Source organism: Lissotriton helveticus, chromosome 6, assembly GCF_964261635.1.
Source record: "Lissotriton helveticus chromosome 6, aLisHel1.1, whole genome shotgun sequence".
NCBI classification, from domain to species: Eukaryota; Metazoa; Chordata; class Amphibia; order Caudata; family Salamandridae; genus Lissotriton; species Lissotriton helveticus.
In genome coordinates, this window is record NC_136067.1 from 487,704,512 (window position 1) to 487,730,754 (window position 26,243).

The window sequence follows — 26,243 nt, forward strand, 5'->3', positions numbered from 1 at the left end:
GATGCGTACTTCCATGTGCCCATTGCACACAAACACCGGAAGTTCCTGCGATTTCAAGTCGGCACCAATCACTATCAGTACACGGTACTTCCGTTCGGGCTGAAGTCTACGCCCCGGACGTTCTTGAAGTGCATGACAGTGGTAGCGGCACACCTGCGGAAGAACAAGGTGTTTGTCTACCCATACCTGGACGATTGGTTGATCAAGGCCTCCTCCTTCTCGGAAGCTCAAGCACACTTCCAGAAGACGTGCGTTCTCTTGAACAAGCTGGGGTTGCACATCAACATGTCCAAGTCTGTCCCGACTCCGGTCCAGTGCATCCAGTACTTGGGAGCCTCCATCGATACGCTGTCGGCAAGCGTGTCTCCTTCGGAAGAGCGACGTTTATCACTCCTTCGGAAGGCTCATGCTCAGTGGGACCAGAGGAGAGGCTCTTGGGACGACAAGATACGACTGTCTCTGCATGCTCTTCAGTCTCTGAAGTGGTGGTGTTCAGCGGAGAATCTCCTCAGAGGGGTTCCCTTCCACAAGGACATTCCCACTCAGACTATTGTGACGGATGCTTCTCTCCTGGGATGGGGAGCGCACTCCGGAGATCTGCAGATTCAAGGGACGTGGTCCCCGTCGGAGTCCACGTACCACATCAATTTCCTGGAACTCAGGGCTGTTCACTTGGCGCTGAAGGCCTTTCAACCGTCCTTCCGGACCAACTCTCTGCTTGTACAGACGGACTATATGACCACGATGTATTACCTCAACAAGCAGGGGGGCTCGAGATCACGCACTCTGTCTCAGGAGGCGCAGGCGATCTGGCATTGGCTTCTGGCTCGAGGACTCTCGATAACGGCCACTCATCTGCCAGGTGTGCAGAATGTTCAGGCAGACGAGCTGAGCAGACTGATTCAGGAAAATCACGAGTGGGTCATAAACGACGAAGTACTAGGAGAAGTCTTCGCAAGGTGGGGCACTCCAGACGTAGATCTGTTCGCCACCGCCGAAAACAGCAAATGCCGAGACTTCGCCTCCAGGTACTACCAGCCGGGGACGCTGGGGAACGCGTTATGGATCAACTGGTCGAACAGCTTTCTGTACGCTTTTCCACCCATTCCCCTGATTCCAGCGGTTCTCATCAAGCTCTCCCAATCCAGGGCGAAGATGATTCTGATTGCCCCGGAATGGCCCAGACAGTGGTGGTTCACGGACCTGCTTCACCGGTCTCTCCTTCCTCACATGAAGCTGCCGTGCAGGCCGGACCTTCTCACGAAGTTCGGGGGGCGGATGGTGCACCCCAACCTCTCGTCTTTGAGTTTGGCGGCATGGCTCCTGAAATAGTGCAATATGGCCATTTGAATCTCCCAGCGGATTGTACGGACATACTGAAGGAGGCTAAGCGACCTTCCACTCGGACTTCTTATGCTTACAAGTGGAAGAGGTTTTGCATCTGGTGCAAGTCTAAGAACTATGACCCTACGACATGCAAGGAAGATGTCATCCTTCCATATCTGCTACATCTGGCGCAGTCTGGCCTTAATGTCCATTCCATTCAGGTTCATCTGGCTGCTTTGACTGCCTACAGGAAATGCCCTTCACAGACTTCCTTCTTTCAGATCCCTGTGATCAAAGATTTTTTGGAAGGCTTGAAGAAAGTGTTCCCTCCTGTCAGGCTTCCTTCGCCTTCATGGGACTTGAATGTGGTGCTGTCCAGATTGATGAAGGAGCCTTTTGAACCTATTCATAAGGCTTCGTTGCAGCACCTGTCCTGGAAGGCGGCGTTCCTCGTGGCCATTACATCGGCCCGCAGGGTGAGTGAAATTCAGGCGTTGTGTTGCCAAGAACCTTATACTGTATTTCATGCTGCTAAGGTTGTTATGCGTACTCACCCTAAGTTTCTTCCCAAGGTTGTTTCTGATTTTCATATCAATCAGACTATATCTTTACCTACGTTCTTTCAGAATCCTTCATCTCCAGCGGAAAGGTCTTTGCATTCCCTGGATGTTAGGAGGGTGCTGAAATTTTATCTGGATAAAACCAGGGATATTCGTAGGTCAGACCAATTGTTCATCAATTATGGATCTGTCAGGACGGGTCTTGCGACCTCTAAGCAGTCTATCTCTAGGTGGATTGTGTCCTGCATACAGCTGTGTTACCAAAAAGCTAATAAGACCTTAGGAGGTAAGCCTAAGGCTCATTCCACCAGGGGCAAGGCTGCCACGACAGCATTGCTCCGTAATGTTCCGATTGCAGAAATCTGCAAGGTGGCCACTTGGAAGTCGGTTCATACCTTTGCTAAGCATTACTGCCTGGACACTGATGCCAGGGCAGACGCTCAGGTTGGGCAGGCTACGCTGCGAAATCTGTTCGCACAGTAGTGGCGTTAATTCTCTTTTCTCCACCGCCGCTTTGGTGTGGGGATGGGCTTGCCATTCTATTCACTAGATTATGACTATACACAGAGATCCCCTACTACAGAAGGAGTAGTTTCTGTCCTGTAACTCCAGTTCTGTAGTAGGGGTATCTCTGTTATAGTCATAAGCGCCCTCCCTCCTCCCCGGTGGAGAGAGACATATTCCTTTATGGAATGCTACAGGTCTGGCGTGTTACGCCTTCAAAAAGAACTGAAACCAAGTTGGACCTGCTATGCATTCTGGGATACTGGGAGAAGGTTCTGGAAGATTCTCTTAAAGGCACAGTATCCTGTTTTGAGCCACATAATGGCAGCCTATGGGGCTTGTCTGTCCAGGTTCTTCTCTCTATCGTTCCTGAGGGATTTTGCTGGTAAAGCAAGGGAAATCTGTACAGGCTTTTGCTGTTTTGTGGATTTTATGGTGGAATTTCTAGTTGAAGTACTGGACAGTGTAGCCTTTTTAGGCTGCATTATCTGTCTTTAAATTCTCTCTTAAGTGTCTATGCTTTTCTGCATTTTTTGACACTATAAGAGATTATTTTTGATTGCTCCGGGGTCCACGCACATGGGCGGGACTATTCACTAGATTATGGCTATAACAGAGATACCCCTACTACAGAACTGGAGTTACAGGACAGAAACTACTCCTTCCCACCCTCAAGTTCAAGTATCAACTCTCACCTTTTTAATGTGCTGGCAGATGTAGCTGGGTGACAGCTGCCATGCAGAGGAGTTGCAGCAGCAGTTCCAAGGTGGTTCAGGGCCATAACAAAAGACCTTATCCAAACAAAAGTACACTGTTCACACAAGGACCTTGAATCAATTTTAGAGGAGTTTGACAAAGTTGCTGACATGAGCCTGCACCCTGGAATCCTTGGCATAGAGTGAGAGGTCAAAGGTCAGATGGTGCTCTGGTCGGCACAGTTGGGATGCAGCACCAACTGCGCATAGCAGTTTGTCATCTCATTGTGCACTACATGCTTTTTTTTTGCACAACTGAGTTGGATGTTACCATAGGATGCGGCCACACTTCTCAGTGCTCTTGCAATGTTGGCCACTGCACCGATGCTTTGAGGTAATGGAGGGTGGTGAGAAACATTCCACGGCCCAATGAGGGTTCTTTGGGACACAAGCCACAGTGGCAGGAAGTTACTCGCCGAAAAAGCGCTTCGACGCCTCGTCAGGGGTAGTAAGCGCTATATAAATGCAATTACAATACAATACAATACAATTGTATATTCAGGCCAGCAATGCATACAGGATTAATTGCCTAAATTCCTTTGAGTTTATCTCATAGCTGATGAGATAGATCGTGACATCCGCTTTCCAAGTGCCGATAGACTGATGATTATTTCTTGAAATACCTGAATAATTAAAAATAGTCCTTTATACTTATAATAATAATACTAACAGGCAAAACAAGGTCCAGTACGTTCTGTTTTAGCCCCCTACATTACCCCCAGTTAAAGAGATAGTGAAACTTGCTTAATAATATGTTACGCCACAGCAAAAGATCAGAGGTTCAGCACCTTCAAGTATGGTTTTGGCCAAATTTCATATATTTGTACTTTTATACTGGGCACGTCAGTATCCATCTTGTGTCTTGCCCTCATGATAAGTCAATTAAAGGTCGAGCTTGATCTAAAAGGACACGTCCACCTTCCCTGACTTCCCCCTGACCTGTCCCAACTGACTCCCTTGCCTCCAGCCAAACCTGTTTGGGCAGCTCCTCGCCCAGTGGCCAAACACGATAGCATCAATGCACAACATACCACAAACCATTCACCGCGTACAGATCATGTTTTCTACACACATACACACCTGTCCACGCTCCCTGTTTATGGCCAGTTTTATGACTAGGAGGTGCCTTCTTTTATTGGGGCTTCACCGATATCTGATGGGAGTTCCGAGCCTGGCTAGGTAATCTATCACGAATTGGACATCTAAAATACGGGCTTGCCTACATGACTTCGCTCTTTTGTATTATTGTAGAAATATGTGTATAGCCATATCATAAACTCAAGAATTCTTGCTTGCAGCTATTATTTCTGTATATAAGGAGAAGGCTGGTTCTGTAAAAACAAACCGTCTCCTGAGAACACATGACCCGTGCTTGTCGTGCTTCTAGGACACCTGTTACTTGGTAGCTGCCAATAAAACTTGATCTCTGACTCGACTAGAAGACTCCGTGTTTCTGTGGTCCGGAACAGGGAGAACTCAGAGGTCTTCGAGTGTTATCCCCTGGCACCAAACGGGTTCCTAAAAACCCGTTACCTCAGTTGGCGCCCAACTCGGGGCGGTATCAAGCGGCGACGGTCCAAGCCAGATGTTCGTGAGGAGCTTCGTGTGAAAATTCCAGAGGACGGCCAGCCACTTCAGCGACCCCTTGTAGTGTAGTTCCTATCTTCCCAATAGGCTCTGCGCATTGGAATAATACCTACAGCAGTAAAGGCCTAGGCCAGACGTTAACTAGGTCTACTACTGTCGATACTAGACTTAAAGTTTTGGGTTTGCCAGCGTAGCTCAGAGTTCGCTAGAAACTTTCTCGAATGTTCAGGAAAGAATTAACTCCCCTGATTAGACAAGAAGGGATTTAGTTTCTGACAACCATAGAACATGACAACTTTGCTCTCCCCTAATCAAGAGTGTATCTCCAGAGTCGTGTGAGCACAAGGCAATTATTTTACTCAGTCAGTACGTGCATTCTTAGTCTCATCAGATTGTAGAGAAAAGGAAGAGACGGGCGTGTTCAATAAAAAGGTGTTATTTATTGATCAGTCTCTTTTCTCGTACAAGAGAAATGGATCGATATTATTGCAATACTTATAGTTAAGTAAAGTGCATACATTAAAAGCAATAGTATAAAATAATACTGTAAAAACATTGATATGGTTTCTGAGCCATATGATGTTTAAAATGATTAAAATATATTTACATACACATATACATTTGACTAAACGTACTCAACTGGTGTTTCTAAATACGCCTACCCCGTGTACCTGACCTAAGTCTAATGCGTGGGCGGGAATAGAAAGTTACAGTTTAAGTTAAGTTTGTTTTTGCCAAGTGAATAACTAAAGAATTCTCTGTGAGGGGTTATTCAGTTCTGTACCTGGAAGTTAGGATGAATGAGGAATGGTATCTCTTTCTCTGGTCTCGATATTCCAGGCTGCCTGCGAGGGCTGCCCGAAAGCGCCGGTGCTGGGTCTCTCGGTAGGAGATAGCAGCGCGTCTCTCAGCGCGTCAGGAAGGCGGGGCTGCTGCCAGCGGGGTCTGCTCTGCTTCTGGGCTTCGGCAAGTATGGCTGCTCCGTCTCGTCACCACGCGTGTGTTTGCATAGGGCAAGATCGGCAATATTTATACCTTAAAGGTGCCGAGATTGACGTAAGGATGGACATAGATGCGTCAATAAAGATGTCATACGACTTGCTCGTTAGCACATTCTTTTACTGAAGTTCTCTGTGAAATCAAAACAATGGCCGCACGGATTTTCCAGGTTGTCATAGGTTTGATTTGTTATGAGAACGTCGTATGCCTTATCAGGGGCTGGAGGAATGTCGCTTGTCTAATTAGATCTCAAGCGTTATGACCTAATCAGATAACACGTTCCTGTGCCGTAGTGTGACTGCGTCAGATAACGGTATCTGCATCATGGGGGCTTTTCTTGCCTCATGGGCTGACTGTTAGTTAACTTGATAGTTAGTTTAACCAGAATAGGGTCAGGAATAGGGGGATCGATTCAGAACCTATAGGAATACATGACACCCACTCCACGCTAACTATGGTCATATTTACTAATCTATGCATAGTATAACATAGTACAACATACTATAGAGTAAAGTGTATACCTCACCACCCCAAAATACATAAATGCATTTTGAAATTTTCAAATATACTGATGAATTGCAGTTATATATATTGTATGCACTTAAGCTATGAATTAAACGCTAAAGTAAACACGCATTTGTAGACATTATTGCTTATTTGGTATATGAGAAATACACATGAAATGGCTCTTAATATGGCTATACAGAAAGAAAGTTCGAGACCATTTCATCACATAATAAAATATTTGTGAACATACCAGCGGGCAACTAAAGTTTATAAAGTATCTAAAAATAGAAATCTTAGTTCTCTAGGAATAGTTTCTTACTTTAAGCAGAAGATAAGTGTCCCGAAATTTTTGTAAAATTTAATTTGGGGCTGCTAAAAAAATTGTTGTCCGTGAACTGGTGGGAAAAATTGTTCATGTGACTTTATTTTCAAAGTTGAAGGCCGAATTCGTGTGCGAGCTTGCTCAAAAGTCTCTATTTCTGTCCTGGAGAGAACATCATATCATTAAGGCTTTCGAAAAAACTGTCAACAGCTTCATGGGAAAGTTCCACTAAGTCGGAAATAGGTGTAACCATGCATTCGTGCGCATGATTGTCTCCATTGACATTCTGATTCGCATTGCTGACAGAAGGTCGTACCTGATTAATGCTGCTTTCATCTTGAACTTCACTACTCTTCAATCGTAGTGGTGAAGACTCCACGAATGCCGTCATCAGGATTGGCAGCCTTTGAGGGCAGCACAAAGCGTGAACCTTGGTAGGAACCAACAATGTATCTGCATCCACTGGCGCATCCGATTGTAGCGTCAGACAGGTGTCTAACACGCATTCTTCTCCGCATAGCAGACATCTCAATACAGGTAAAACACATCTTTGCCACATTGGTCGAAATGATAGAAACCAAGTCATGTTCAGGTCTCTAAGCCGGGATAGTCCCAGGATTTTTGATATCCGGTCCCGGTATCCAATGGCTAGGATTGTATCTTCCATTGTCGCGAGAGTTTGATCTGTGACATGGGTTGCCATAACGAAAAATAAGGATTAAGAATAGGATTCCTGCAATTAGTCCCAGGATCAGGGGAAGTCCGCCAAAAATCGAATGGACGAAATCTGGAAAAATACCCAGTATGGCTTTGAATGGTGTTAATGCCATCGAAAATACTGTCTTAAATACCTTTGAGACCCCAGTGGTATCAGAAATATTTAAGATTTCGCTCAGGATTTCCGCGAAATGTACGGGGGAATTAGTTGATAATAATGTATGTATCTCTGCAGTCGTCCTTGCGACTTGTAGATCATACGTTTCTTTTGATGACGTGAGCCTTGTAGGCGTCTGAAGAAGCACTGTTTTCATTCTGCTTAAAGTATCTATTCGAATAGAAGTAATTTTCAAACTGGGCCATGCCCTTGCCTCCCTGTCTGGAAAGGAGCTGGGGAACAAAGAACGTCCACAGCACTTGACCTTCGCAGTCGTAGTGACTAGATAAGGAGTCCCGGGCATAAGACTACAACATTTGCGGTCTACAAGAAGAATGTAACTTCCATTATAGAGTCTTTGAAAGAATGGTTCTATTTCAGTTGCAGGTGCGCCTTGCTGGTGACATGAAAGGTTGTATGAATTCCCTTCACAGGCTCCATGCAAACTAATTCCGTTACACAGAAGCGTGCCGCTTAGTGACATAGCACAATTGTTGCCACTAAGAAACACTTTCTGTCCTTTATTACTGACACATGCATGTGAATAGGGCAGGTTCCAAGTTGTTTTAAGGTACCCCTTTCCCAATTTCTCGTACATGCCAGCCTGTATATATTTTTGGCAGTATTGAAACCTGAAGGTTGAGATTGGAATAATTATGATTCCGTGGATTATCCATTCACTGACAGGTCGTTCTGACATTGTCATTGGTAATCTTTCTAGTATTTCAATGCTCAAGATTGTATAATCAGCACCCTTTTGCGCCATACCGATTTGTCTATCAGTAAGGTTAAAGATTTGGAATAGTGACGTTGTGTTGATTAAACGCCAAGGCACATAGCCTGAACGCAGATTTTGTAACGTCCAGCCAAGCTGTACAATAGAACGCAATTGTGACTGACCATGTTGTAATAACAGTAAGTCTTGCGATAATATATCGATTGCTGACGACACAATGCTGTCCAAAGAAAAAATTCTGGAGGACAGAGTCATTAACCCATTGTCCACTACAGAAAGTGATTTTTCCAAATTAATACGGTCAATTTCCCGTATTCTCTCTGCTGTTTCAATTTGATTAACCTTCCAGGCCTCATTGTATGCTGCATATACAGAGGCTGCTATGAAACGCTTTTGACGCTGTTTGCGTGGTCCCATTATGAAATCACGCAAGTCAGCACCATCAGTAAGTAAAGTTAGGTGTTGCTTAATTGCAGGCAGTGTGGAAGTTTGTAGCCACTGAAGGCATAATTTGCCCACACTGTAGGTTGTTATTATCCCTGGGTGATGTCTTTGGGGATATCTAGGGTCTGGCCTGGTCATTTTGAACCCCTGTGTTTTATTCAGGAATCTGTCTTGACAGTTATTTGTATCTGTGGGCCAGATCAACCATTGTTTCCAATCAGGATGTGTTCTGTTTTGGTTTAATATATGGTTTACGTCTATCTCTTCATCCGTATCAGAGCTATTGCTAAACATTGTTGGCTTTGGAATAGACGGTTTATTTAAATCTTTGATTTTGGCTAGGCCAAGACAGGTGGTTTGTTGAACAGTGTCATTTAAAAATATCATTTGTTCTGGGATTATGCAAGCTCTAAACAAAGCTTCTAAACCCTGTACTTGCCATTCTTTTGTACCCCAAACACTTTTCAAATCAACATTTTTGTCCCAATAATTAAATCCTAAGGTATTCATTTCTTCGAAGAATGAATCTGAATATATCAACTTTGTGTTGGTTATCATGGTTTTCATCCCTGTCTTGTTTGACAATTTATAATAAAATGTTTCAGCATTACTTGTGTTAAAACCTGAAAAATATGAATATTTGTCGTAAACAGTTCTTGAGCTCCCTTTTGGAGGTGTTGCACAATGTTCCCATTGATTATAATTTAAAACATTTCTAGGTTGTGCAGATTTATGTAAAAAATGGTTACCATAGTGGTTATAGCAATACATACTATCATAATTTGTAGAACCTTGCAAATAATCATGTTTTGTAAATTTAGCAGACATTACTAAGTCAGACATCATGTTATTAATGCTTTCGAAGTCCCAATCATCAGCAAATGAGTTTGGTTTTGCAAAGTCACTCAAGGAGATCTTGATTTGGTGTGGGTATTTCAGGATCTCGACCGGACCATAAATTTCATAGTCAGTGTTGTCCCAGGCTACCCCACCAGGTATAGGATTGGCTGTGAAGTTGGCTGAAGAAAGTTCTCTTTTCTCGACGTGTGAAGATGTGTGTGGTTTGAGGACCAAGTTGATGTTCTGACTTGCTGTGTCCATTTTAGCATATTTTCCCTCAATGAAGCGTCCCAAAGTTAATACCATGATGAGCCAAAGTATGAGGATAAATGCACCAAAACCCACCCAAAATTCAATCCATGGAGAAATCAGATATGTTTCTTTCAGTTGGTTCAAAAGTTCCTTAGCTTTGTCTTTAAAGGATTTTGATGATGGCTGTGTCTTTGATTCACTGAGGCCTTCAGAGGAATCATCGAAGTTGATGAAGTAGCCGGATGCAGTTCTGTCAATTGTTCCAATTGCTTCAGGATTTTTGTTTCTTGCATTTTCACTTGGTACTTCATTATAGATTGGTGTGTCCCTGCTAAATGTTTTTATTTGGGTTTTCAGAGGTCTGAGTTCTATTGCATCGTTGGAGGTGTAGCACAATGTTCCCATTGATTAAAATTTAAAACATTTCTAGGTTGTGCAGATTTATGCAAGAAATGGTTACCATAATGGTTATAGCAGTACATGCTGTCATAATTTGTAGAACCCTGCAAATAATCATGTTTTGTAAATTTAGCAGACATTACTAAGTCAGACATCATATTGTTAATACTTTCAAAGTCCCAATCATCAGCAAATGAGTTTGGTTTTGCAAAGTCACTCAAGGAGATCTTGATTTGGTGTGGATATTTCAGGATCTCGACCGGACCATAAATTTCATAGTCAGTGTTGTCCCAGGCTACCCCACCAGGTATTGGAATTGCTGTGAAGTTGGCTGAAGAAAGTTCTGAAGAAAGTTCTCGTTTCTCGACGTGTGAAGATGTGTGTGGTTTGAGGACCAAGTTGATGTTCTGACTTGCTGTGTCCATTTTAGCATATTTTCCCTCAATGAAGCGTCCCAAAGTTAATACCATGATGAGCCAAAGTATGAGGATAAATGCACCAAAACCCACCCAAAATTCAATCCATGGAGAAATCAGATATGTTTCTTTCAGTTGGTTCAAAAGTTCCTTAGCTTTGTCTTTAAAGGATTTTGATGATGGCTGTGTCTTTGATTCACTGAGGCCTTCAGAGGAATCATCGAAGTTGATGAAGTAGCCGGATGCAGTTCTGTCAATTGTTCCAATTGCTTCAGGATTTTTGTTTCTTGCATTTTCACTTGGTACTTCATTATAGATTGGTGTGTCCCTGCTAAATGTTTTTATTTGGGTTTTCAGAGGTCTGAGTTCTATTGCATCGTTGCATAGTCCTTGTTGTTCTTCTGTAGGCGTTTCGAATGTGATGAGCCTCTTCGTTAGGACCTCTGTACTGGTAGCAAACCTTGGTGTTCTGCTACTTATTGGGAGTCCACCTGGCCTACTGTTTGTTATCGGCCACATGTTGTGGTTTTACCAGGTCGATGGATACAACTCGGTTCTCCTTTTTACCAGCAAGTGGCGGTAGTACAACTGATCTTGTCCCGTTGACAGACAAGACAGGAACTGCTTTTCTGTAAGAAGGCCCAAATTCCTTCTTTACCGCGATCTTCTCCCTGACTAGATCCCCGACTTTTGGAATCCAGACAGGTCTTGCTGGGACAGGTGGTGATTCTTCAGTGGTTGTTGGCTGTTGTTTCAACTGTATGTTGCTCAGGTCTTTTCTTGTTTTGTTTAAGTCCTGCAAAATAGCCAAACGGTCTTTGACATCAAAGCTTTTTTCTTTAACCACTGAAGTCTGACTGTCGAGGTCAGAGATAATCATTCTAGTTCCAAATAATAATTCGTACGGACTGAATCCCTTCAGAGAATTTCTTGGCAAGTTATTTAGACTACGTTGGACACTTATTAGATGTTTGACCCACCCAGCTCCCGAACCTAATATCCTTTCCATTATAGATTGCTTTCTGCCTTGGTTTTTTCTTTACACCATCCCGTACCCTCAGGAAGGAAGTGAGATGATTCCCGCTGGGCTGTGCTCATTTGGCCATGTTTCCCCCCCGGCCGGAGGGCTAGAGTGAAGACTATGGTCAAACGTAACATGCTCTTAGCGTATATGCCATTTAGACTCGCAAATCTTTGTATAACAGTCCGGACGTCAGCCGAGTGCTGGTGATCTACATTATAAGTGGAAACTAGCCTGTATATGTTAATCGCAAGCCTTGCTTTTTATTGGTCATATTATCTGCCTTGATACGACGAGGTATTAAACTGTTTCTCTCCCCACTGCGATCTCTGTTGCAGTTTGGGCAGTTTTTTACAAACATGGTGTGATGCAGGCTCATGCCTGGCCACCAGTACCGTGATTGTAATTCTTCCAGAGAATCTTTCAGTTTGAGGTGTCTGAGACCCTCGCCATGTGTGCGTCTGCGATTAACAAGCTTCTCCTGTCCATGTTTGGAATCACTCTATCCCCCACTCCAGGGATTCGAGCAAAAGGGACGGAGTTTGCATCGATTATGTATGTATAATTGAGTGGATAGTTGATCGGTAACGCTGAGCAGTCGCCTTTTGATGACATTTTCACCGCCAGCATTGTTTCACCGTCAATGTATTTTAATGTACGCTTTTTTCGATCTACGGGAGCCGGTTTAGTGGCTGCCGCTGCGGCTGTTTCAGCCAATGAATTCCCTACAACGTGAACGCCATCACGCTGATGACTCAGTGAGTGTGTCACGTGAGTCTTTGGTAGTTCTTTTTGTAAAAGAGCTATTTGTTCCCAGAGCAATTTCTGCTTTATTGGTGCATCTGTGTCATCTTTGTAACCGTTCTGAATCCATGTCTGCAAATCCTTGTTATATGCTTTGACGCAGTAATATGAATCTGACACTATAAGTGTCGGGAATTCGCGATCCGCATTATCTAGCGCCATTTTTAATGCTATTATTTCAGTTTGTAGTTCTGAATTAGTTTCAACTGAGTGTGTTTTTGTTAATAGAGGTCTTAGTTTACCTCCGCGCCACACTTCTTTTGTAATCTCACATGTGGGGTTGTATGCATGTTCTCCCCAAACGGAGGGTTGAGCATGTCCGTCTGTATAGATTACACAGGCGTAATGTCGTAGAGGCAGAATGTCGATTGGCAGAGGATACGTCTTTTCATATTTTAGATTTTTTAATTCTTCTAGTTCTTTAGAAAATTGTCAACCAGGCTATACTTGATAATTCATATCCTAAGAACAGGACTGTCAGATGGGCAATTCTGGACTTTTTAAAGTTGAATTTGTAACCCTCTGCTGCAAACCCAAGTATTATGGTGTTCACTCTTTTCAAGTGAGTATCCAAGTCATCATCTGTTAAGTAAATGTCATCGACATAAGATAATGCTTCATTATCATATAGTTGTAGTAATTCTGTTACTCTCGCTGAGAATACCCCCGGGCTGTTCTTGTACCCCTGGGCTAACCGACAGAATTGCTTTTGAGTGCCATTTACTGAGAATGCAGTTAAATATCTGCTCTCTGGTGCTATGTTTTGACAAAAGAATCCATTGGAGATGTCCAAGGTTGTTTTGTATTTTTTGCGCACTATGTTATTCATTAGTGCAGCACTGTGTGAGTTTTGCACTGCAAAGGTTTTGCAACATGTGTTAAGGTGTCGGTAATCCAAAACTAGACGATATGAATTGTCTGGTTTGGAGACCGGAAACAAAGGATTGTTCATTTGTGAGGTGCAAGTTTCAATCACCCCCTGGTATTCTAGCTGATCTAGTATTTCATTTACCTGTTTTTTAGCTTCTTGCTTAATTGGGTACTGCCTTTGTGCAGTAGGTTGTGATTTTAACTGGATTTTGTGAGGAGGAGAATCCTCATCCCATCCTACATGATTTTTATATAAAGCAGGTGCTAAGGCCACTGCCCACTTTCTAGCAAGTGTGTATTTTTTATGAATCGGTATTTGATTCGAGAAGGCAGGCATAATTACTTCTTCGCCATGAGGGCACTCCCTGACAAACTCTGGAGGCCAGTCTTTTTCAGCTAGAAGGATGTCATAGCCCTTGGAGAGGTTATCCCAAAATAGTCCCCTTATTTTCCTAGTCTTATCTCCCTCTATACGTAATGTTATCTCGTATATCTTGTGGGGTTTGCTAACTCTGGTGTCTGCAGTTTCCACTTGAAGATATTCATTCGTGTCCACTGTCTCCAGATGATTCATAAGGACTTTGCGAGCTATGCTCACTTCTGCTGCGCTGTCTAGCATTGTCTGAGCCCACTCTCCGTTTTTCAGTTGTATCCTCAGTATTCTCGGCATTGTTAACTACCTTGATACTGGCTACCTTCTTTTTTGGAAATTGTAATTTCTTTTTTTGTTGAGCAGGTTCCTTGTCTTTGGACTTGGCGTGCTCTTCTCTTTGTTCTGATCGTCCTCTTCTTTCCGATTTCTGCGAGGAAGTCTGAAAATATTGAGAGGGACGTGTATCAATGTCTTGATATCTATCAGGTTTTTTAATATTATCCCTATTTCTAAGGTTATATCTTTTCCCAGAGGGGTCACTCTGGGGTGACCTGTGTCTCTGGTTCGGAGATTTCTCCCTTCGCCTAGGAGACCTTCCTCGGGACTGGAATTTCTTTTCTTTTGGATTGGATTGTTTGTTTCCATCCCAGTTCTTTTTTGGTGAATTATTATTAAAAAATATTTTTTCTGGACTTTCAGTCAGTTGCGGTTTTACTGGTATTCCACCTAAACTATCTCTACCTAGTTCTTCATAAGATTTTTCTATGATTCTGGCAATTTCAGCTGGTTGGTCTGCTATATCTGTCTCTTTTAACCTCTGGTGGATCGCCACGTTTGCTGCTTCACCTTTTATGTTGGCTAATAATATAGCCGAGACCTGCTTGAAGTCTTTCAGTAATTTCATACCAAGAGTTAAAGCTGGTTCTGGACCGTATTCATCTTGAATTTGTTTTAGCACATCTGGTATTACCGAAATGGATGGAACACCGTGCGTTTTTGTGTAGATTGAAGCAAAGACTGTACCCCAAGTGTCACAGTCCTCTATGTGTGGTGCGATTCCCATTGGGAGACATATAGTCAGAATCCTGTGTTTTTCTAGCGGGGTGGTGTCAGGAAACACCGCCTCTATTTGGGTGATTTTCTGTGCCAACCAGAATGGTATTTGTTCCCGTTTAGCCGGAACTTTACCTAGGCAGGATTGGATGTTCTGTGGTGTGATTTTATTTGTGTTCCCCTGGTGAGGGGTCAGCTGTGGAAGTTTAATCGCTGGCTGAATTGTTGAAGTCCGCATTACATACTGGACTAATTGTCTATGAATTTTTAGTAATTGTTTTAGCTGTATTAACAGCTCTCCAGTAGACATCCCTTCGATGTCTGGGTGTGGTGTGTATCCGGCTAAGACCGGCCACGTTGCTCCTGGTCTACCTAAAGGACCGAGCCTTGTAATGTGATTGTTATGTATTAGGGCACCATCAAATAAGAGCAAATGCTCTTGGAATTTGAGTGGTACTTCCACCTCCTCGAAAGGAGTGTAAATGTCGGGTGGAACCTCTATTTTGTAATAGTGGAAGTACTTTGTTACAGCATTTGATGCTGGAAAATGTATCCATGTATAGTATACCTCTGTCTGCCGATATTCGTGTGCCTCAATTACGAATATGACTGTGCCACCTCTAGGTGTCAGTCCATTTTCTATAAGTTTTAAGGTTATAGATTTCCTTTTGGCGACCGGGATGAGTATTATATCCCTGTCCGCATCTAGTGCTGCAGTATCAGCTGCTACTATTTCAGCTGCTAATCTAACTGCCTCTCTTTCTTCATCACTGTCTCCCATTTTACCGACAGGATGGTATTATGTTTGTTTGCAGATCAGGTTTCTTATGGAAACAGAGATTAGATGCACAATATTTTGGAACAGTTTATCCTTCAACGTTGACTATACCAAGAACCTTACATAGGAGTTCCCTCCTGCGAGGTTTTGGAGGATATTACCTTTCACCCACTCCAGACGTCTTTGGAGTATTTGGGAAAAGGGGTCTGAGTGAGAAAGCACGACTGAGTTACTCTAAATGTCTTACGTTAGTTTTATCGCCCTTTCCAAACGTGTTGGGCGCCATGTAGTGTAGTTCCTATCTTCCCAATAGGCTCTGCGCATTGGAATAATACCTACAGCAGTAAAGGCCTAGGCCAGACGTTAACTAGGTCTACTACTGTCGATACTAGACTTAAAGTTTTGGGTTTGCCAGCGTAGCTCAGAGTTCGCTAGAAACTTTCTCGAATGTTCAGGAAAGAATTAACTCCCCTGATTAGACAAGAAGGGATTTAGTTTCTGACAACCATAGAACATGACAACTTTGCTCTCCCCTAATCAAGAGTGTATCTCCAGAGTCGTGTGAGCACAAGGCAATTATTTTACTCAGTCAGTACGTGCATTCTTAGTCTCATCAGATTGTAGAGAAAAGGAAGAGACGGGCGTGTTCAATAAAAAGGTGTTATTTATTGATCAGTCTCTTTTCTCGTACAAGAGAAATGGATCGATATTATTGCAATACTTATAGTTAAGTAAAGTGCATACATTAAAAGCAATAGTATAAAATAATACTGTAAAAACATTGATATGGTTTCTGAGCCATATGATGTTTAAAATGATTAAAATATATTTACATACACATATACATTTGACTAAACGTACTCAACTGGTGTTTCTAAATACGCCTACCCCGTGTACCTGACCTAAGTCTAATGCGTGGGCGGGAATAGAAAGTTACAGTTTAAGTTAAGTTTGTTTTTGCCAAGTGAATAACTAAAGAATTCTCTGTGAGGGGTTATTCAGTTCTGTACCTGGAAGTTAGGATGAATGAGGAATGGTATCTCTTTCTCTGGTCTCGATATTCCAGGCTGCCTGCGAGGGCTGCCCGAAAGCGCCGGTGCTGGGTCTCTCGGTAGGAGATAGCAGCGCGTCTCTCAGCGCGTCAGGAAGGCGGGGCTGCTGCCAGCGGGGTCTGCTCTGCTTCTGGGCTTCGGCAAGTATGGCTGCTCCGTCTCGTCACCACGCGTGTGTTTGCATAGGGCAAGATCGGCAATATTTATACCTTAAAGGTGCCGAGATTGACGTAAGGATGGACATAGATGCGTCAATAAAGATGTCATACGACTTGCTCGTTAGCACATTCTTTTACTGAAGTTCTCTGTGAAATCAAAACAATGGCCGCACGGATTTTCCAGGTTGTCATAGGTTTGATTTGTTATGAGAACGTCGTATGCCTTATCAGGGGCTGGAGGAATGTCGCTTGTCTAATTAGATCTCAAGCGTTATGACCTAATCAGATAACACGTTCCTGTGCCGTAGTGTGACTGCGTCAGATAACGGTATCTGCATCATGGGGGCTTTTCTTGCCTCATGGGCTGACTGTTAGTTAACTTGATAGTTAGTTTAACCAGAATAGGGTCAGGAATAGGGGGATCGATTCAGAACCTATAGGAATACATGACACCCTGTATGTCGACGTGGTTCCGAAGGTCTTTGCTGCGAGGTTCCCCGCGTCCCGACGGCTACGAAGGACTGCTGCCCTGACTATCGCCTTGTTTTGGACCCAGTGATCCTTGGTAGAGCGAAACGATAGACGAGTCTTCTAGCGACGTCACCGATCTTCAAATACTTCAGTTAAGTATAAGTGGAGCGTCTCCCAGTCCTTAGTTTGTCCTTAGTTTTTGGTATCCTTGAGATACGCTTTGATTTGGTACTTGCAAGCCCCAAAGCCGAAGGACTTGTGTATTCACGAGAAATATCGTAACAGATAATCCTTTGAAGTTTGAAGCTAGACTAGTGAGCAAAGATGCCTGGTTTTAGCAGACTTGGAAACTTGTTTTGTCTTGGTTATAGTAAGGACTCCCGATTAGAGGATTCCTGTCCGGTTCCTCCGATTGGAACTCCAACATATGAGCTCTATGTAAAGCACGGCGTAGGTCCTATCACATATAATGAAGTGTGGATAAAATACACCCGCAAGGATGGTGTTTTAAAATGGCCCCAATATGGTAGTTTCGACTCAGAAATATTAGATAACCTAGAGGTCAAATTATTTAAGAGAAAAGCCCGGCCGGCGATGTTTGACTCTTTCCGCTTATGGCGCAAAGAAGCCAAACAGAAAGAAATAAAATTAGCAAAAAAGAATAAAAGAGGTATGTCAATGGTGCAAGCTGCCGTTGCATACAGGGATAACGAGGAAGAGCAAGAAAACGAACAAATACTTAGGAGCAAGAAACTAGCAGTAGATAAATGCTACCCGATGTTACCAAATAAGGGACAAGGTCAAGAGGAGAGATCCGAGAAAGATCCATTAATGTCCCACTTATTAAGCTCACCTCCACCGTATGCGTTAGACGCTACTACAACGCCAAAGCATTTTACTATACCGTGCCCCGGCGCACGTAACTCAGCTCTTGCACGAACGCCAGCTCCTCTTCAGCTGGTTTCTACTTCTCCGGCGCAGCCTTCTCAAGGGCCGCCATCTTTGCTACCTACTCCATCTACTTCTACGACTTTGCCTACAGCTCCAGCGATTGTCTATGATACTACGTCTGCTCCTACTTCAACTTCCTCTGCTATTGCCTCTACTTCTTCTCTGCCTCAGCCTGTTTTTTCCGATGCACTTGCTCCTCCGCAAGGTTCTCCTTCTATTAGACAAAGAGTGACAGGTACCGTCACTGGTCTGCTTTCACCTTTCTTCGGGTCGCCTAAAACGACCCCTAAAACAGAACATAGACAGTCCCGTAGTCAACTGCCTGATTACGAGGAAAGAAAAGTGCTGAATGAACTAGCCCGTAAATGGATTACGGATACTGTTAGATATGATGTTCAGTCTGTTATGGAAGTTTTCCGTCAATGGAATGCACCCACTCAGAGATACGTATTCGAAGAAATGTGTGCATATCTGGGCGAAGATGTGAAGACAAATCCCAAATACACAATGAACGAACTATGGCGTACACGCTTCAAGTTCTATGAAGGTATGATTATAGGTGCAGATGTTGAGAAAGCGATAGAGTTATTGCTCTCTTATAGGAGTAAGGGAAACGTCTCTAGATCATGTCACGAAGACGATGCACCAGACGGGAAAAGAGCGAGACAGCACCCCATGAGAGAAGTTCCTCCGGTTTGGAGGGAAGGTGATGCGAATGCGAATCCACCAATTCTGCCTCATTTCCAGCGTGTATGGGTACATGTCCCCTGGAAAAGATACGATGTCTTAGCACTCAAGCAGACACTGCCTGATCCTCGTAAAAACCCGACTGGGTATTATAAGGAGTTATCACAAACTGCAAGCTCATGTATAATGAATTTAGCGGATATCGACATGTTGTTTGGGAACGTTGTTCCACATCCTCTATGGAGCAAAATACGTCATACGAACCATGACCAAGAACTAGGTGACTCATGGGCGAACATTGCCGCTATAGATGCTAGACAAATTGGTGGTTCTAAACCTGAGCCGTTAATAGCTGAACTTCCCGGTAGAATTATCGCGTACATGAAAACGATAATGCCTGAAGTACGCGTAAACTGGGACAAGCTATCTGCGTGCAAGCAGAAGAAAGATGAGAATGTGTCTGACTTTTTCACAAGATTTGAGGAGACTTTCATCGATCATAGTGGTCAGGATATAGCTACCGAGGGTGGTCAAAGATTGTTTGTAGACAAATTCGTACATAATTTAATCCCTGAACTGTGTAATAAACTGAAAGATTCAGAGAGTGCTTGGCCTGTCTCTACGTCAGCGCAAATTTTAGCTACAGCCTAGTACTACGAAAATAGGTGCAAAGACGAGCTAGATAAAGTCGACAAAAAGACAAAAGATTTAAAAACTAAAGTTCTGCTCCAGCAAGCCTATCCGCCTCGTACGACTAGTCAGCCCAATTACCAACAACAACAGCAGTATTCGAGAAACGCGCAAGGAAACGAGTTTTCCCATCAGCGTATTGCTTATGGCCCGAATCAATGTGCGTATTGCAAAGAAGAGGGTCACTTTAAAGGTAATTGTCCGGCTTTTGCGCGACGTTTGAGTGGTGCTTCAGGTGTAAGGGGAAAAGGTGTTCAACATGCCCCTAGAGGTAGGGGCCGTGGAAATTTCACCCAGAATACAACTTATTTTCCGCCACAGAATTCGATGAACAGCTTTGACCAACAGAATAATGCGTCGTCCAGGTCAGCTCAGTACTATGCTGACGACTATTACACCGAACACGAAAATGAGGGTAACGATTGCTAGGACAGCCATGGACAAAGAGAGGGAGTTGTTTCAGTTCCAGTAGATCAGAATGGACCTTATGTCAAGGTAATTACCTCAGGAGTGTCAGAGCCATTTCTGCTGGATACTGGTGCTACAAAAAGTTCTATCATGCACTCGAAACTTCCTGGCGCACCTTTGTCTGGCGAAATGAATGTTTCAGTAGGTTTCTCTGGCGCCCCTGTTAGAAACCCGATCTCCAGTCCTATATCTCTTTCTATTGGCCCGTGTGAATTAGAAGCACCCCTCATTCTTACAACAGGTTGCGGTGAAAATTTGTTAGGTTTGGATTTGCTAAAAAGGTTATATGCGACTTTGTACTGTTCCCCCTTGGGAGTACAACTTACTTTAGGTAAGAAAGTCATTTCTCCAATGTATTTGTCAAAGGACAATATTCCGACTGAATTGTCATCACTTCCTGATATACTTTGGGCTAATGGCTCTAATGATGTAGGTCGTTTGGAGATAGCACCGTATGTCATAACATTGAAAGCCAACGTTAGGTTGCCACGTATTCCCCAATACAAAATATCTAGCGAATGTGAAAAGGCATTATTGACGATTGTTTATGACCTGATTGATAAAGACGTCATCGAAGAAACAACAGGAAATGTTTGTAACAGTCCAGTTCTGCCCGTCTTAAAGCGTACTGATCCTTTACAACCGCCTGTGTACAGGTTCGTGATCGACCTCAGAGAAGTGAACAAGATAGTTATCCCACAGTTTCCAGTTGTCCCCGACATTACTGCTTTATTGACGATGGTTCCAGCTTCAGCAAATTGGTTCTCGGTGATCGACCTGAAGAACGCTTTCTTCAGCATCCCGATTGCCGAGGAGAGTAGAGATATTTTTGGATTCCATTTAGGAGGACGAAGCTTCCGCTTCAAGTGCGCTCCTCAAGGCTACTGCGAAAGCACATCAATATTCAGTCAGGCCCTGAAAACACAACTAGACACGATTATTCTACCGAATGGTTCAACTCTGATTCAGTACGTAGACGATCTGCTGATCGCTGCAGACACTGAAGAAATTTGCAAACGAGCTACGCTGTCATTATTGCATCACTTATGTAACATGAAGCTCAAAGTCTCTCTTTCCAAACTACAATTTTGCCGACAAGAAGTAACCTACTTAGGTCACATCTTGTCGAAGGAGGGAAGGAGACTGACACCAGAAAGAATACAGGCAATTGCAGAACTGAGTGCCCCAAGGACACAGAGAGAGGTTCGAGCCTTCTTGGGCATTACATCGTACTGTAGACAATGGATACCGAATTTCTCACTACTAGCTAAACCCTTGCTGGCACTACTCTGCAAAGACACGCCAAATCCTATGCCTTGGTCTGAAGATTGCCAGACGAGTTTCCACGAGTTGCGTGATGCATTATGTTCGGCTCCTGTGTTGGGAAACCCCAACTACAGTAAGCCTTTTACATTATATGTCCATGAGAAGGAAGGTTGTGCATTATCAGTTTTAACACAACATTTTGGGGACAGACAGCGCCCATGCGCGTATTTTTCGGCAACTCTAGACCCTGTGGCTAAAGCCCTACCAAGTTGTCTGAGGGCTACCGCCGCAGCAGCTGTCTGCATCCGACAATCCGCTGGATTAGTCATGAACAATACTCTGATCGTTATGGTTCCGCATGCAGTAGACATTTTACTAAACAGGACGAAGAGACAACACCTTACTAGCGCTCGACTATCCAGTTACGAACTTACACTGCTAGCAAGCCACATCCACATAAAGAGGTGCGATGCACTGAATCCCGCAACGTTATTACCCATTCCGACAGAAACAGACAAGTTTGATAACCATGACTGCTGTTTTAGGACAGAAGAAGAGACAAAAGGGAGAGTAGACTTACAGGACACTCCCCTTCCTGAATGCAACGATACTTTATGGGTTGATGGTTCATGTTTCAAGCTGCCGAATGGTGATACGACTGCAGCATATGCCGTAACGACATTACACACCATTATAGAGACCGCGCGCATTTCCCATAATTCTGCACAAGCTGCAGAGCTAATTGCGCTTACCAGAGCATGTGTGTTGGCGAAAGGAAAGCGAGTGAATGTGTACACTGACAGCCAATACGCCTTTGGTGTGGCTCACAGTTTTGGGAGATTGTGGCGTGAACGTGGGTTTCTTATGTCACATGGAGCAAAGATACAACATGGTCAGTTAGTTAATGAACTCCTCGAGTCACTGACCTTGCCACTACAAGTTGCCATTGTAAAATGCAGTGCACACAAAAAGATTCAGGATGATGTTGGCCGCGGGAATGCATTTGCAGACGAGGTTGCGAAAGAGACTGCAAGGAACACAATGAGTCGGATGTATGTTGTAGGTCCCGCTAGATGGATTACTGATGTGGGAATGTGTGAGGACACCATCGAAAGCGTGAAATCTATACAAGCCGAGGCAACTGAGAAAGAGGTGAATGAATGGAGAGAAAGTAAGGGTAGGTTAGATGCGAATGGTTGTTGGGTCAAATTGTCAGAACACCAGCGATGGCTATTACCTAACGCCTATGTACTTGCAGTAGTAACAATGGCTCATGGATTTGCGCACATCAGTTCGAAAGGAATCTGTAAAGTATTGGCCCCAGTATGGCAAAATAGCAATATCCCGAAATATGCAGAGAATGTGGTCAGAAACTGTATGGTGTGTTTGAAGTACAATCCCGGTAGGGGAACCCCAACTCCAGCTGGTCATTTTGCGCCTCCAACGTATCTGTTTGAGGTTTTGCAGCTCGATTTCATTCACATGGAGAGATGCAACAATCTGAAGTATGTGCTCATTGTTGTTTGCGCTTTCTCCAGGTGGGTGGAAGCACAATACTGCCTTGTCAACTGCCAAAGCCCTTGTCAAAGAGTTCTTCCCGAGATTCGGCATGCCTAGAATCGTCTGGAGTGATAATGGAAGTGAATTCGTAGGACGCGTGATGAAGAGAGTGTGTGAGTGTTTAGGCATACAACAAAAGTTCCACTCGGCGAATCACCCCCAATCAGCTGGATTAGTAGAGTGCTACAATGGCACTTTAAAGCTCAAATTAGCCAAGATCCAAGCCTGTACAGGTCTTAAATGGCCTGACGCCTTGCCCCTAGCACTCTTGTCAACCAGAATGACAATCCATTCCAGGTTAGGACTTAGCCCCCATGAGATAGTGTTTGGCCACCCAGCCACCGTTTGGCCACCCAGCCAACGTCTGGGGCGTGCCAAGGCCAAAGAAACTCAGCGAAATAGAGCACCCCGTACTGCTTGACTATTTGTGCGAATTAACAACTAAATTGCGTGTTTTACACCAACAGGTTCACAGTTCCTCTCCGCCAGCCTCTGACGATCCAGGTCACTCCATCGCACCCGGCACATGGTTCTTGGTGCGGAATTTCCAGCGCACAAACAACGGACAGCCGAGGTGGACCGGACCATACCTGGTACTTCTTTCCACGAGATCAGCTGTTCGGGTGGAAGGCAAAAAGAACTGGGTGCACGGGACCCATTGTAAACGGGTCCCTCTGCCCCTTCTATACGACCGGTGGGTCAACGAAGGAATTGCCGACTCCGAGACAGAATCCATACCTCGCTTCATCCCTTTCAGCGATGCACGTTTCAAAGAAACTGGTACCGAAAAGGAGAGTGATCATATTTTACAAGGACTTGTGCCACCGTCTATGCAGTTGGACACTACCGAACCTGAGACATTGTTTGAAGACCACACCGTACCTGGGAAACAACAATATAATCTAAGGTCAAGACAAAGAGACAAATAAAAAGCAAACCAATGTGATTTCCCTTCCCCCAAGAACTATTTTTGATTTTTTTCAGCTCTCTCACTCTCAGGAAACTTGCTCATTTTTGATTTTCGAACCGCCATCCGGTTCTGCTGCTAGGGTCGCGGTTGAAGTCTGGGGAGTGCAACTGGGGACGTTTAGGTCAACGGTTCTGGTTGGTCCAAGGGAGTTACCCCGGACTGAACAGAGCGCACTCCCTGGCAGAACCAACCTACCACCGCGGGCAGCAACTAGAGGATGGAGTTTCCTAGGGTAAAGAGACCTACCAGACTCACGAACTTTGAAAGACAATTATGCACTGTACTGGCCAAAAGAAGGTTTTTGATAACATGTATTTTAATGTTGTGTAGCATAACGATGTTTTTGACTGGTTATACTCTATTCGTATTCCGAGTTACTTTTTCAAATGACACCCGGCCACCAACTCCTCCTACTATCTCTCCACACTACTTTCACCCTCTACCTGAACACGAGTCTGCCAGAAGACTCGAATTTGTAAATAACTCATTCATTCAACTTCTACACCAACACCAGTCCATAATGAACACATCGAACTGTTGGGTATGCGGACTCATGCCGCACACGACGGATAAGGGTATCCCATACTTCAAAAACACAATGTTTTTGTTGGAATAGCGGTGTATATCTTTCATCCGCCCCTACATTGTAGTTGTGGCAGTTATCATTGAATACCATAAGACGTGCTAGGTGCCTGCCTCATCCAGAGGCTCCTCTGGTTTCGATTTGCAGTGTCCAGAGATCAAAAAAATTGAGGTGCAAAAGAAAATTTAATGGGACCCCAAAAGAAAAAAGAAAAATAAAAAATAAATTTAAAATTAGGTCTACACCCAAAGTTTTATTGATGGTGTGGATCTAAAGAATAAAATGTTTGGATACTTATACTAGATCAAGTGACTGGATCTAGAAGTATGACTTCAAAAAGTGGTGTCGACATGTTTCAGCCCCCTATGGCTCAACGGAGTCTGCAGGGCTTTCGTCAGGACTATACAAACATACATACATAGAGTGGTTACTTACACAATTTGTGCAGTTTTCTAGATGGCTATCTGGTAAATTTTTTCAGTGGCCATTCCAGCTCTTTTAATCTAAAAGAGAAATGGTGAAAATCAGTACATGTAATGTTATTTGTTAGTACTTGTTGAGGCACCTGAGTACGTATTAGTCTCTATTAAGGTATATTAAATTATAGAATATTTCTGTTGTGGAGTTAAAAAAGGAACAATGTGTGGCAAACACGTGGAGAGGAGCGACTACATTACTGAGTAGGGAAAAACTATTGGCGTATCACAACAGTTGTACAACGGTGACGCCCAAGGTAGGTAGTGTAATGATTTCAAAGAAGACAGATGGTCCTGTTGTAAATTAGCGGACCATAAGAAAACTGCCAGTATATCGTTATGGCAATATAAGTGTACTGTTAAGGAGGGTGACAAGGTGTTGCTGGTCATGAAATGGTACATTGTTACCTGGTCTCGGAAGTGCGGTGATGATACAGAGACACTTGGAATATAAAACACTCGATTGAGCTAAATGGTATAGCGGGAAAAATAGCTGCCGATTATTGGCTTCTATGTGAAGTAACTTGAGTTTGGTGCGGGTGCTCCGGTTGACTCAGACCGCTATAAATCATGTGGCGATCGAACGAGACATATTACACACAATCCCCTCTAGATAGAAGGACTGCGGGGCTTATAAAGAAAATAAACACTGTAATGTCACTAGCCTGGTGCGCGAGAGCTCTTACCTATAGTTATATAAGAAGAGGCTTTGTCAGGGGTACAAGCTGTATTGTAGCCACAAAGCTGTGGAAAGTAAAAAACGGGTTAGTTTGAGGTTTACCTTACCGCTGGTTTACACTGAGAATCAGTGTGGGATAACGCTCGACTGCCGCCATTACCCGCATGGGAGGAAACTTCCACTTCTTGTGCTGACTCTGCCCCTGGACGTCGGGTCAGCGTCAATGACACGTATTTGTAGTAAAACACGTGATGGTTGAAAGTTGAATGGAAAACTTTATCAACAACTTTAGGGCTATGATGGAAGGCTTCGGTATAAACAACAGGGGAGTGCCGGGATTTACATTAGTGACCCGTGTTAATTAAACAACTTGGAGGCTGTAACAATTACACTCGGATGTAAACAGATAATGGATGAAATAGTGGATAAAAATAGATATCCAAATGATCGAGTGTATAGGAGTGTATGTTGAACCCCCTCTAAGAGATGGCCCAAGGTGGATAATAACGATGAGCTACTCTATGCTGGTATTGGTATGCAAAAAGTAGAAAGTAGATCTAATGCAGTTCTGCTGGTTCGCTTATTAGGCGGGATTGTATGTGAGTCAGTTTGAAGACCAGCATGTACTCAATGATTCTAACCCGTACTCTTCCAGTATATTATACTGGAAGAGATACATAGATGATATTCTCCTCATATGGGACATCAAAAATGACCTCAAACTCTTCATCAACTGGTTAAATGAACGTGACCCCTGGTTAAAATTCCCTTACACAGCTAATGATTCTATGATTGACTTCTTGGATTTAACC